Raw genomic sequence first — 13,981 nt, forward strand, 5'->3', positions numbered from 1 at the left:
GGTGTGTTCGTAGTCATGAGTTTTTCTTGGGCTTTCTAATACTCATCAAGGTATTCTGTAGCTCTCCTATTCAGCTAGCCCAGTTCCTTCAACTGTCCACCATGCAGAATTGCATTTCTTTGATTCCATATGATCCATGCTTGAACAAGGAAGAGCTCCAGCTTTTCTTTCAATACCCTGCTCATTAAACACTCAAATAAATGCATGAAATCAAGGTAATTAGTAGACCATTTTTGCAGTGAAGTGATGCTTCCAGCCCAAACATCCTACACAGCTCCACATTCCCAAATGGCATGGATGGCAGTCTTGGCTACTCTCTTGCAGCAACGGCATCTGTTATCAGCTATGATTTTTTGTTTTGCCAAGTTCACCTTTGTTGGAAGGATTTAGTTGCAAGCTCTCCAACAAAAGACCTTCAATTTGCTAGGAACCTTCAATCTCCATACTTCTTTCCATGTCTGCTACCCTTCTGCACTTCTTGAACTTTCTACCCAGTTTTCCTTTGTTACCACTTTCCTAGCAATGTGATAGCCTGACCAAACAGAATAGGCTCCATTTTTAGTGTGCAGCCAGACCATTGAATCTGCTACTCGCTTCGGCTTAATGGGATTCTACAGACAGCATTTGCATCATCTCTTTGAAAGCTCGCCATGATTATGTCTCGCCTCCATCAATGTAAATTTGGGTCTATAAGGTCTGAAGCCATCCACTACTCCCCCTTCCACAGCCACTGGGTGCAACACTTTGTTAGAGGGATAGTTTGGGATCCATTTATCCTTCTTTACCCTAATAGCTTCTCCATTACCCACTCTCCAACAACAGCCACTCCTTAGAATTGGCATGGCAGCCATGATACTCCTCCACGCAAACGAACTGTTGGGTGGATTAGTTGCATCTAGGAATTGGCATCGAGGGAAATATCGAGCTTTAAAACATTTATAAAGAAGAAACTCTTGCTCATGTATCAACCTCCAACCTTGTTTTCCTAGCATTGCAAGATTAAACAACCTCAAATCTCGAAATCTCATACCACCTTCATTTTTTGGCTAAGAGAGACTGGCCCAACTTTTCCAATGGATTTTCTTTTCATTTCCAACTTGACCCCACCAAAATTTAGCACAAAAAGCATTTAATTCATCACATAGTTTCACAAGTAGCTAAAAAACACCCATATTGTATGTTGGGATGGCTTGAGCAACAACCTTAATGAGTATATCTTTTTCGGCCTTAGATAGCAAGCTTCCTTTCCATCCTTGCAATTTCTTCCAGACTCTATCCTTCAAATTGGAAAAGGTATGATACTTCGCCCTTCCCACTAGGGTAGCTAACCCTAAATATCTTTCAAAGGCCTCCACCTCCTATTTGAAGACAGATAATTATTCCATGAAGATAGGTTCAAAGCCCTTAGCTATAGTTTACAGAATAGACTATAAGTTTAAGAAAACAACATTAGAACCTATGGCTTTGACCCTCAGCCCTAAAAGACATACTTTACTTTTGCAATCCTCCACACGGAATTCTAAAATAAAAATACCTAAAACCATAAGATGGGATGAGGATACACTTCCTGAACAGTGGAGTTTAAACACCATTGTTCTTTCATAAAAGATAGAAAATGACAGTATTAATATCTTTTGGTTCAGATAGACAAACTAATAACTTAATAAGATCTGCTAGTTCAATGAGAAGTAGAACACCCTCATATATGTTCACACCTAGAACCTCTTTTTCTTATTACAAATCAATGAATCTAAACCAAGAAGCCTCCCATCCCATAAATACCACAATTAAAGGAATCCGTCCACAAGGATGAGTACCTTTCTACATAATAGATACAGCCCAACCAACTCCAAATGTCTTCCAACCTATGTACCAACACAATCCTGATTCCCTTACCCATATAGATATCTTAGGACTAGAAGAACCCCGAATTAATGTTATTTCATGTGAGTTCATTTTTTTTTATAAAGAATTATTGAGAAACTATTACGTAAAACCTGAATATGCTGACAGAGGAAAACGATTTTTTTTAGACAAAATAATGAATTAGAAAGAGATTATTTAAGAGATAAATATTTTGAGACAGTGATAGATCTAAAAAGACATCTTAATTTCTTTGATTGTCTTGATTATTGTACTGGAAATATAAGTGTTATAGAAAAGACTATATCATGGACTAAAATAGAAAATCAAGGAAGGTGTATCAAACTTTCCCACCTTTTGAGCCAATAATTATTGGCCAAGGAGGATCACAAATTTTGGCTACTCCTATTAAAAAGACTAGTTTAAGTGATGAACATAAAAACATGGATAATATAATTCAATAGAATAATTTCACTCACATTTATTTAAAACCAATAGGTGAACAATTATAGAATTTGGAAAATAGAATCATTCCTTCTATAACTCTAAAGAAAGAAAATGAATCAAAAACCCATTTATTCATTCCACATGAAATCCCCTCACATCTTAGGGTCTGTTTGAGATCTACTTATTTTGCTAAAACTGAAAATCTTTTGCTGAAAGTATTGTAGATAAATGTAAAAGTTAGCTGAAATAGTACAGTGGAACTCATGAATAGTATCAACAAGTCTAGTGGGGCCCATGAATAGTAGCAAAAATAAGCAGAATATTGGAAAATTTAGACTCCGGTTGATAGAATTAACAAGTTTTAAACTTAAGTTGTTAATTAGATTTATTATGAATAAACCTTGTTAAAACAAACAAACATCAATATTATGCACAACGGAAAATTAAATAAGACAAGATATGATGATCTAGGAAAACCAATGAAATAAACTAGTTTCACAGTAAAAAACTTGGAGGAAAATCTTCCCGAAAAGCAATTCGCTATAGTAAAGAGAAGTTTCAGATCTAGTATAAAGCATTTGTCCCTAGACTCTACAATCCCTGTAGATGAACTCATAGTAGAAACCTTCTACCGCTTCAGAACCTCTGAACTCTTCAATATATGAAAGTCACCCTTTGATGCACGGATCCTAGTACGTGACTAACTCTTTTGCACGAATCCCAGTATATAACTTACTCACCAATTTGAGGAAGAAGAATGTTGGCTGTAAAGTTCTTCACTTCATCAACACTGAAGATCAAGAAGCACTTGGTTACAAAACCCTAAGGCGTAAAGGCGCAGTAGCTTCTTTCAGAGAGAATAAGGCATCGGTCATCTTTTGCATATGTTCTCTTTGTATTCTCATATGTGAAGACCTTTAAAATAAGTCTTATATATGTCCAGGGTTGTGAGAAAAGAAACCCTACACATACATCTCAGCATGGGCCAAAAATTAGATCTGAAATTCTGATTTCGTAATTCTCGATAGATACTATATTTGTAAACAGTTGTCGAGACCTCGATAGATAGCTATCTGTTGAGAGCTGTTGAACTTTAATGAATCAACACTTTTTCACTTGTTTCTTGGACAGATTTGCATGGCTTCAATACTAGAACTTAAAACCTTGTTTCTTGAAGTATTAAACATATCCTAGATCTACTCAATTACAAGTAAAGTGTGTTTTGTCAAAGAATTAGCCAATACATGATGACATATGTTCCTAACATGAATCACATATGCCCTAACACTGAATAACAAAATAAACTGACTTTTTAATTTTTACCAAACACACACTTAGAACTCCTCTGAAGAAACCCACTACAAATAACTTGCTTTATAGATAGAATGGTTGAAAGATAAAAGAAAGGACAAAGAACTTATTGTCTTAGAAAAAACTGAACCGAAAAAATATGATAGATCATCTGAAGAAGAAGAAGAAATAAGTTTGACAGATTTTGATAACCTAGAATCACAGTTTAAGGATAATTTACAGATTAATAAAGTAAAACATGGTGCTTCAACAAAAAACCAAAAAAATGGTAGAGATGAAGAAAACTACACAAGAAAGAACCGGTATCCTAAACCTACTCCCCCAAATTTATAGTTTGAGGAAAGACATACTATTATCAATTTTGCCTATTCTACTGATTTAGTGTTTGAATGGAATATAGATGGAATGTCAGAATATGAAGTATTAAATTTTTCACGTGAGATGACTTCACTCACTAATGTTTATAAAAATTGGAGAAAGATGGATCACCAAATAGCTCATTTAATTGTAACTGGTTTTATTGGCCAATTAAAAAGCTGGTGGGATCACTATTTAACACAACAGTGACAGATTAAATATTTTATTTGCTTTTGAAAAAGAATCTGATGGAACTGTAATAATGATAGATAATCACCCCTCACAAGATTCAGTAAATACATTAATATAACTAAACACTTTGTTGGGGACCCTAATCAATAAAAAGGAAGAATATTAGATGTTTTAATCAATTTAAGATGTCCACAACTATCAAATTTAGATAGTATAAAGATGTCTTTATTTCTAAAGTCTTAAGTAGAGATGATTGTCAACAGACTTATTGGAAAGAAAAATTTATTTGCTGGTTTAGCTTATTTCTTTGCCCAAAAAGTTGGACTTGATATAGCTAAAAATGACGAAACTATAGACTATCCTAATTTAACTTACGAAGACATCATATCTTCAATTAATAAAACAGGTTTATGTTTATGTAATGATTTAAGACTTAAAAATCAAATAGAAAAAGAAAAGAAATATGCTAAGAAAGAACTAGCAACCTTTTGTGAGCAATATGGATTTGATCCATTAATTGCTCCATCTAGAAGAAGAAAGAAAGAGAAAACATATATTGACAAATACAAAAAATACAAAAATAAAAGTAGAAAATATTATAAAATAAGATATAAGAAAGAACCTAGAAAACCTTACAGAAAGTGGAAATCAGATAGACATAATAATATGCAACAAATTACTTGCTACAAATATGGTAAATAGGACATATAAGTAAAAATGGTAGAGTTAAGACATAGATTAATAAACTTGATTTGACAGATGATATAACAATTAAATTAAAGAAAATATGTTCAAACTCAACTGACAGTGTACAAGAAGAGACAGATAATTAGATCTATCAAATAGACAATAGTGAAAATTCATCAGAAATAGATAGTTCTTCAGAAGACGAAGAAGTAAAAATTGTGCAATTGTGATAACCTTGATAATTGCTATTGTAAAAGGAAAATTGATGCGGAATGCAAAAGCATAAAAAAGAAGAACACGTCTACTTCTAGAAAACAAGAAACAAAACACATTTTGAAAATTACCTCGAATCCACAAGGAAAAAGGGTTTGGAATCCATCAGAAAATAGAAAGACAAAAGTCTGAATTTTATTGATTGAATAATTTTTTTTAAAAAAATTACAGACTTAGAGGCCTATTTAAGGACTCTGTAAAACTTGATAGACAAGAAAATATATTCTAATTCATACCGTGCTCGGTTAACTTTATATCGAGCCTCTTGTTAAGGACATCTACACTACTGACTACTCTAAACAAAATAGGTGTATATTGATCGGGGCCTTCTTTAAAATGCCTCAAAAAGTTGGTAAGTAAGTCACTCATGGGGATTCTAACTCCCACCTCTACAATGGCAACTAAGGGAATCACTACCCTATCTTCTCCCCTCGAGAGTATTACCTTGGATTTAGGGCAATACCTCACCTCAACATCGTCAAGGATGTTATACGCCTTCTTAAAATTGGCTAACCTTTCAAGGGTGTCAACCATGAGTTTAAACTTTCCCATTGTCTACAGATTACTACGATATAGACTAAAGAGAGAGAGAGAGAGAGAGAGAGAGAGAGAGAGAGAGAGAGAGAGAGAGAGAGAGAGAGAGAGAGAGAGAGAGAGAAGGTAAAGGTAATATAAAGAAGAAAAAAGGGGAAAGAAAATGAAGGACTTACAAACAAAGAAAAATAGAAGAACACCAGAAATCGCTTGAAGAGTATCGGAGGGATTCATAGCGAAAAGAGAGTTTTTTCGAAGAAGAAGATAATAGAAAAGAACCCAAAATTTGGTTTGGGTTCCTCCTTATATAGAGAGGAAAAGGGAGTGGGAAAGGGTAGAAGTGACTCTTCATTTCCCGCCCATTTTCCATTTTCCAAAAGCTCAATCTGACCGTCCATTTTGTAACGCATGCCTCTAATTGTGAGGCAGGGAGCTCAGGCATGTTCGGGGCATTAATTGCCTGATGCCACCACTTCCTATAAATGACAGTTAATGATTATCCCATTTATCTCGAACCACGATCTCCACCTCAACATAAGTAACATGAAGATCATGGGAGGCTATTGTGGGGAGTGGATCGAAAAGTCTTCACCCAGGCCTGAGGCCTAAATACTTGTTGGACCTCGTGGAGTGGAATGGGCCAGACCCACACGTTTAAGGTAAGACCCAATAACTTACAAGATCCTGTGAAGTGGAATAAGGTTAGCCCGAGCATCCAAGAGGCAAAAGGTATCCTCATAGACTGTTCTCGCGAAGTTGGAAATAAAATACATAGAGCAAAGTCTAATCCAAGAAAATGTACACAGATAATCAACAACATACCTACAGTAGGCACCTAGGACCACAAGAAATCTTCCAAAACACATAAGAATGACAGAGATATTTACCTTTGCATTAATGAGGGGACTTCCACCTAACCTTTGCCGCATTGAATGCATATGAGACAACCTGAACAATACAAACACCCCCAAAAGTCATATTCCAGGATAAACAAGGGGGAGGAAACCAATAAAGAAGATGAAAATATCCCTGAAAATTCTGTTAGAGATAAGACAGTTGGAGGGATAAAGGTAGGAAATGTGCCTATATAAAGGGGGGGATAGGCAAATAGAGGGGGATTTGGGAAAAAAGAGAACAGAGAGAGAAAGATAGAGAAAACGACCAATCTGTGATAGTGTAACATCATGGGAAATAGAATTTTTCCTATTGTAATAGGCTAGTTTCATCTGAAATACAAGCGGTGTTCTTTAAATCCATTGTTTAAGTTTCCCATTGTGGAGTGTTTTTTCCTACTTTCCTTTTAGATAAATAGATTGTGACTGTCAATTGAACACCATCCCAAGGACATCACCTGTATTCTTAGTTTAGATAGTTTTTGACCCCCACAATATATATATATATAATTAAAGTTACATTTTTTTCTTTTTAATCCTACTTTCTTATTAATATTCATTTATTTTTGATGGATTTTTATATACTATATTATACTACGTACTTTCAGTACTTATGCTATGTTTGGAAGTTTGGAGGGAGAGGAGAGTAGGAAGGAGGAGAATAGTGGAGAGGAGAGTAGAGAGAAATGGTTATCATCCACCTTATTTGAATGTTTTTAAAATTAAGGAAAAGGAAAATGATAAAGCTAATCATAGTTTGTAATTTTGTTAATATGGTATGGGTAAATTTGGTAATTCATTTGGTCGAGCATTTCTATACTCTACTCTCCCTTCAAATCTTTCCAATTTGAAAAAATTAAAAATAAGAGATTAGAAATAATTATAACCCCTTCAAACCCCTCCAAATCTCTCCCACCCCTCCTTTAAAAAAATATCCAAACAAAATAATTTAACTTACCACTTTTCCTCTACTTTACTACTCTCCGTCTAAATAAGCTATTAGTTTTTTTTTCGAGAAACAAATAAGCTATTAGTTTTTGGTGAAACAATTGTGCAGAAGTAGGTAGGATGATGTGGGTGCATTCCTCTTTGAAACAAATAAGCATTTTTATGCTCTGCTCTCCCCCCAAATCTCTCTAATTTGAAAAAATTAAAAATAAGAAATTAGAAATAATTATAACCCTTTCAAATCCCTCCCACCCCTTCTTTAAAAAATATCCAAACAAAATAATTTAACTTGCCACTTTTCCTCTACTTTACTACTCCCCATCTAAATAAGCTATTAGTTTTTTTTTTGGAGAAACAAATAAGCTTTTAGTTTTTGGTGAAACAATTGTGCAGAAGTAGGTAGGATGATGTGGGTGCATTCCTCTTTGACTCTGAACCGATTTAATTGCATGCATTTATATAATAAGTTAATTAATAGGTTGTATGTAGCTGTGGGCTTCGCGTGCCATTTTATGCACTTGTATAATTAATCGTTCTTGTTGTTTCCAAAAAATTGGGAGCTCGCAGCCTTGCACCATAAACTTATTGACACGTGTGACTTGTATTATTTCATTGCAGTTATTACTACCTCTACCATTATATCTCATTTCATGTTGAATAGATTCAATAATGCATGCATCCTCTGCCTGAGTCTGAGGCCTGAACCACTGAAGGAGCAGCGTACGTGCTCTCTTTATATCACATTCTTATCTTTATATATATATCTATTCAACATGAAATGAGATAATGGTAGAGGTAGCAGTTAATATATATATATATATATATATATATATATATATATATATATATATTATTTTTGGGTGGAGATTTTTGTTTTTTTGAATTTTGAACTTTTCTTGGACGTAATTATATGTGGGGAAAGTTGATATTGCAGATGCTTGAAGACAAGTAACAGAAGCGCTACATATTCTAAGATTCGAGACTTGAGGTATTCCACCTAAGCTTGTATGATTGTATATGGTCAGGCTGCAGGTTGTTGGTTGGTTTTGTGTGTATTGGCTATGTGCCTATAGAGAAAATTTGATCCAATTTTCACGATGTTATTAAAATAGTTTAAACAGAAATTTATTATTATACTAGTGAGGAATATGAAACTCCTTTAAAAATGAAATTCATTGAGGTCTTTTTTACCCATTTTTAGGGCGGAGCTAAAAATTTTTGTTTGGAATGGGCCAAATTTTGTTACTAATATATTAGTCTTAAGTCAAGATAAACCATCACACACATGTGTAAAGGCATATACATAAATATAAACGTTCACATATGTATATTTGCAAGATATTTTTTTAGGAAAACTTATCATCTTTTAAACTCCAATACTATACAAAAACAGTCTAATTTGATATTAAATATGTACAAAAAATGAATTAAAGAAAACAAAAACTACCTTGTCTCTATAACTATTAGACTAATTAACAAATTCTATTGGACTTTAAGAGCATTATTGGACTAGCTCAAACATTGGGGCGGCCAACTTCTTTTTTTGTAGCTAAATATTTAAAGTTTCTAATACTTATACATAATATAAAATAAATATTTAAAAAGGGGGGGGGGCATTGCTATATCCGCTGCCCCTGCCCATTTTTATGCATGAATTTATCTCCTTTTTTTTTTTTTGAGAATTTTATACTTATATTTGTATGTTAAATTATAATTATGATTATGAAAGTCATTAAGAAATATTTTAAAACATGGAGGACATAAGATTCATATTGCCTCTAGTAGAAACAAAATGTCAAAAGCTAATAAATATTGATGATGTACAGAAAATCAGTGAGTCAATTATCAAAAGAAGAGCTTTGGAAGATTTGAAAGAAGGAATACTCTATTAGAGGGTACTGATGTGATGCCGACCTAATTTTCTCCAATACTTAAGTTAGCGACTGGCAAAAACCCAAGGAAATATAAAACACAAGATTTCCAAGGCTTTTTCACTCATACATCAAGCAAATAGGGAATGATCTAGTGTTTATATAGGGGTTTGAATTCATCATCTTCCTCGAATTCCCTCCATTTTCTATAACTACAACCTGATGGAAGATGTGGGATTAATATGACGTTATTCTTGAAGTTTGTTCCCTTAATTAGAGATAATGGGTTGGTGGAGTGAGGGTCATGCATCGAAATCCTCTCGTTCCTCAAAAGAGAGCCTCTTTTGTTGCTAGTCGTCTGAATTGTTCGGCAACTGGCTTTGGATGATGCATGGGGAAGATTTTCTTTGGACGATCAATACCTATCACACACGCGCACACACAATTTTTGCCTTATGATTGTGTTTTATATGTTCTTATAATACGCATGTCGAGTTTCATATCAATCGAGTCTTAAACTATTTGATTCATAAATTTATGTTTTACATATATTTTTAAAGTTCAAAAAATATATAATTTAAAATTTGCATAGATGAGATAGTTATTGATCTTCAATTATCTTGATATTTTGTAAGCATGTATGGCACCAGGAGATTGTGTAACAATGAATTTGTAATAATAATAATAATAATAATAATAATAATAATAATAATAATAATAATAATAATAATAATAATAATAATCAATGAAAAATTATTAAGTGATGTAATATTGACAAATTTATACATGAAATAACTTGAGCCCAACTTGTATAAGTGTATGTGTGTGCACCTGTGAGTGTGTGTTTGGACTTTGGAGTGGGGATTGGGATCCCAGGAGAGAGAGTTAAAGCTTAACATTGTAAGTCTTCCCATTTGAGTTAACTAATCATGTGCCCAAGACACATATCACTCTAATGGGCTATCACCTAATTTGATTTGGAGGGATTCCTCCAAACTAGTATGCAACCAAGCCTTGACCTTTTGTGTGAGTCTGATGGAGGTATTGCAATCCTAAACTCCCACTCCCTTCCATTAAATCCCATTTATAGCATATTGTGAAAATATGATGCTATTTTTAGCAAGTTGCATTGTACATATGGTAACAAGAATATAATGATAATTGTCATAGTTAACTCCAAGGGCTTGGCTCCATAGTTGCTAACACCTTATGATATTTATGAGATTCTAGGTTCAACATCTCTAAGAAACATTTTAGTTTCATTCTTAAAATGTTAGAGCATTAGCAACAACTGTGCCATGCCAAATGCCAATTTAGCACACCAAAGACCTACTCTATTGTTTTACTACACTATTTTACAATATACCTTACATCACATCTTTTTATTTTAAGACATTACATAATAAAATAATATAAACAACCCTATAAAAAATATTTTTCCATGTCTGATGTCACTCTCTAAAACCCAAAAACTCTCTCTCTCCTTTGTACCTAGATCCTCATTGCCATCGTGACCCAACCCAAAACACCAAAATCAACCAAAACAACCATCATGCGTGTTTGATGTCACTCTTAAATGCTAGGACAAAATTTAGTTACAAAATTGATTGTAGCCTAAAACGATATCTTTCTTTTCCAAAAAAAAAAAACTTAACATTACTACATATTTTGAAAATCTAACCATTGAAATTGATACTCTTTACGCTCTTAATACATATGTCAAATTTTGTACCAATTAAATATTATTTACTATATTAATTTTAAACTACACAAACTTGCAATTTAAATAATTTATTGATGACATAACTATTGATCTTATATTTTCTAAAAATTTTGCAATCTTGGAGGATATAAGAAGAAAATGTAATCTAATGGTGGATTTGTCAAAATTCACCTCTAATAAAAATATATTGAGTAGTCTTAGTTTACAACCAATTTTGTAGCTAAACTTTTTCCAACCCAAAAACTCTCTCCCATCTCTATACCTAGAACCTCATTGCCACTGTGACCCTACCCAAAACACCAAAATCAGCCAAAACAACCATCGTATGTGTCTGATGTCACTATCAAAACCCAAACTCTCTCTCTCTCTCTCTCTCTCTCTCTCTCTCTCTCTCTCTCTCTCCCCAGAACCTTATTGCTACTGTGACCTAACCCAAAACACAAAAACAAGAGAAAAGTGAGGGATGAGTATTTAAAGAGAGAGACTGGGAGGAGACGGTGTCGATCTGAGAAAAGAGGAGAAGATGAAGAGGGAGAGGAGAATAGAGAAGAAAGAAGAGAGAGAGGGCTTGGTTTCTATATGAAGAGAGAGAGAGAGACTGAATTAAAAACAATGACAAAGAAAAGGGAGAGAAAGGCTAAGAGAAAGAGAAAGAGGAGAAAGAAGGGCTAAGAGAAAAAGAGGTAGACGGGTGAAACTTAAAAGAGATAACAGGTGAGAGAGATATGTCAGAGGAGAGAGAGATAGAATAAAATGGTAATATTTTTTTTATAGCTTTTGTGTCTGTATGGTTCCAAATTTGTAACGTTACTGTTCATCCAAACCAAGTCTTTTAGCATTTAGAATATCTGATGTGAGAGATTTTTTTTCTAGTGCTTTTTAGGGGTGGCAATTTATGTTCACGTGTTGGGTTTGTGTCGTGTCGACTAATGAGTATTCAACTATACGAGTCAACATTAACTTGACATGTTTATTAAACGGGCCAAAATTCTCCAACCTTAACACAATCTATTTATTAAACGAGTCAATCGTGTTGACCCATTTATCATATTTTATCAAAGTGAAAAAAATACAAATTTTAGTATTAACCAAATTTTTCTAAATTATAAAAAAACCAAAAAAATAATTTTTTTAAATATAAAATGCAGAATTAACCAGTAAATGCATCACAAATAATCATTTAAAAGTAAAACATATATCAATATCACAAATAATCAATCATAATATGTTAAGGAAATTAAACCACAAAAACTAATAAGTTTATATACCTAGGATTTGAAGGGTATATTGGTAAAATATTATATAATTAAATGAGTCAGACGGGTTAAACAAGCTCCATGGTTGGACACTAACTCGACACGTTTATTAAACGAGTTATTCGTGTTATCTCGAATATAACATGAACATGTTAAGTCTCAACCCATTATTTGCTAATTTCATGTCAAGTCGTGTCGTGTTTGCAGGTGGTGTGAAATTTTGCTACCCCTAAGAGCATTCTCATCAAAGGTGTTAAAAATACTAAATGCCATTTTTTAAGCATTTTTAACAACTCAAATCATAAAAACATACATACATCAAAGATGCTAAATGCTAAATATTTTAGCATTAAGCTACAGTGAGCTGTTATTGTTAATAGCTCACTGTAGCTAGATTGTAAAAATAAAAAAAATAAAATAAAAAATAAAAAATTTATTCTCACAACTCCTCTTTTTTCTCACTTCTCTCTTCTCTCTTCTCTCTCCTAATGGTTGTGGTTCGACGATGGTTGTGGTCCGGTGACGGTGGTCTGATGGTCATAGGTCCGATGTGGTCTGATGGTTCGTTGTGGTCTGATGGTCATGGTGCTGTTCCTGGGTCATGGTGTGGTGTTACTAGGTCGTGGGTCATGTTCCTAGGTCACTAACGGTTCGATTGCTGGTGGGTCTAGCTAGTGGTAGTGGATTGTGTTTTAGGTCACTAACAGTCCGATTGATTTTGATTTTTCTTTTTTGCTGTTGTTTGTGGTTGCGGTGGATCTAGCTGGAGGCTGTTGGCTGGTGGCTGGTGGCAGTGATGGTGGGTGGATGTGGGTTTGGTGGGTGGATGTGGATTTTTTTTTTCTATGTTGTTGTTTGTGGTTGCGGTGAATCTGGCTGATGGTGACAATAGTGGGTGGATGTGGTGATTGTGGTATGGGTGGGTGGATGTGGTGGCCGATGGTGCTGAGAATAGTTGGGTTGAGAAAGAGAGAGACACAGGAGAGAGAGGAAGAATAAAAAATAATAAACAAAGAATATTTAAATAAAATGTTAAAAAAAATAGAAGTTTTGATGTAAGGTATATTGTAAATTGATATATTATATGATATAAAGTTAGTTTTTTAGATGCTAAATGCTATAATTTTTAAGATCTTTAATGGAAATGCTTTATTACTCTACTAGCCTCATCACACGCGCTCCGCGCGTGCAATGAGATTTATTTTTTTGGATTAGTATTATAATTTTTCACTTATTTTAATTTGAAATTTACATTTATTTTTTCACAAAAATTGCAGATTTAGAACTACTAATATAGCCAAAAAATAAGACTAGCTCTAAAAATGAACACAAAATAACATTGAAATATGTTTAGTTTTTTTTTTTTTGATGTGATATGCGGCACTTTTTTTCTTTTAATTTTTTTAATAGGAAACTGTGGGTGGAATTTTTTAAAAGAAGGTGGGGTAGTTTTATTTTTATATTTTTTATGGAACTTAGGATAGGTGATTTTTTTAATAGAAAACCGTAGGGTGGTTTTTTTTTTTTAAAGGTGGTATGCTTTTTTTTGGGAGAAAGTGGGGATTGTGGAGAGTTTTTTTTTTCACTTTTTTTTTTGTTAGTAGTCCTATTTAGTGGGAGTTAAAG

Source organism: Castanea sativa, chromosome 4 (assembly GCF_040712315.1).
Source record: "Castanea sativa cultivar Marrone di Chiusa Pesio chromosome 4, ASM4071231v1".
In the NCBI taxonomy this organism is placed as follows: Eukaryota; Viridiplantae; Streptophyta; class Magnoliopsida; order Fagales; family Fagaceae; genus Castanea; species Castanea sativa.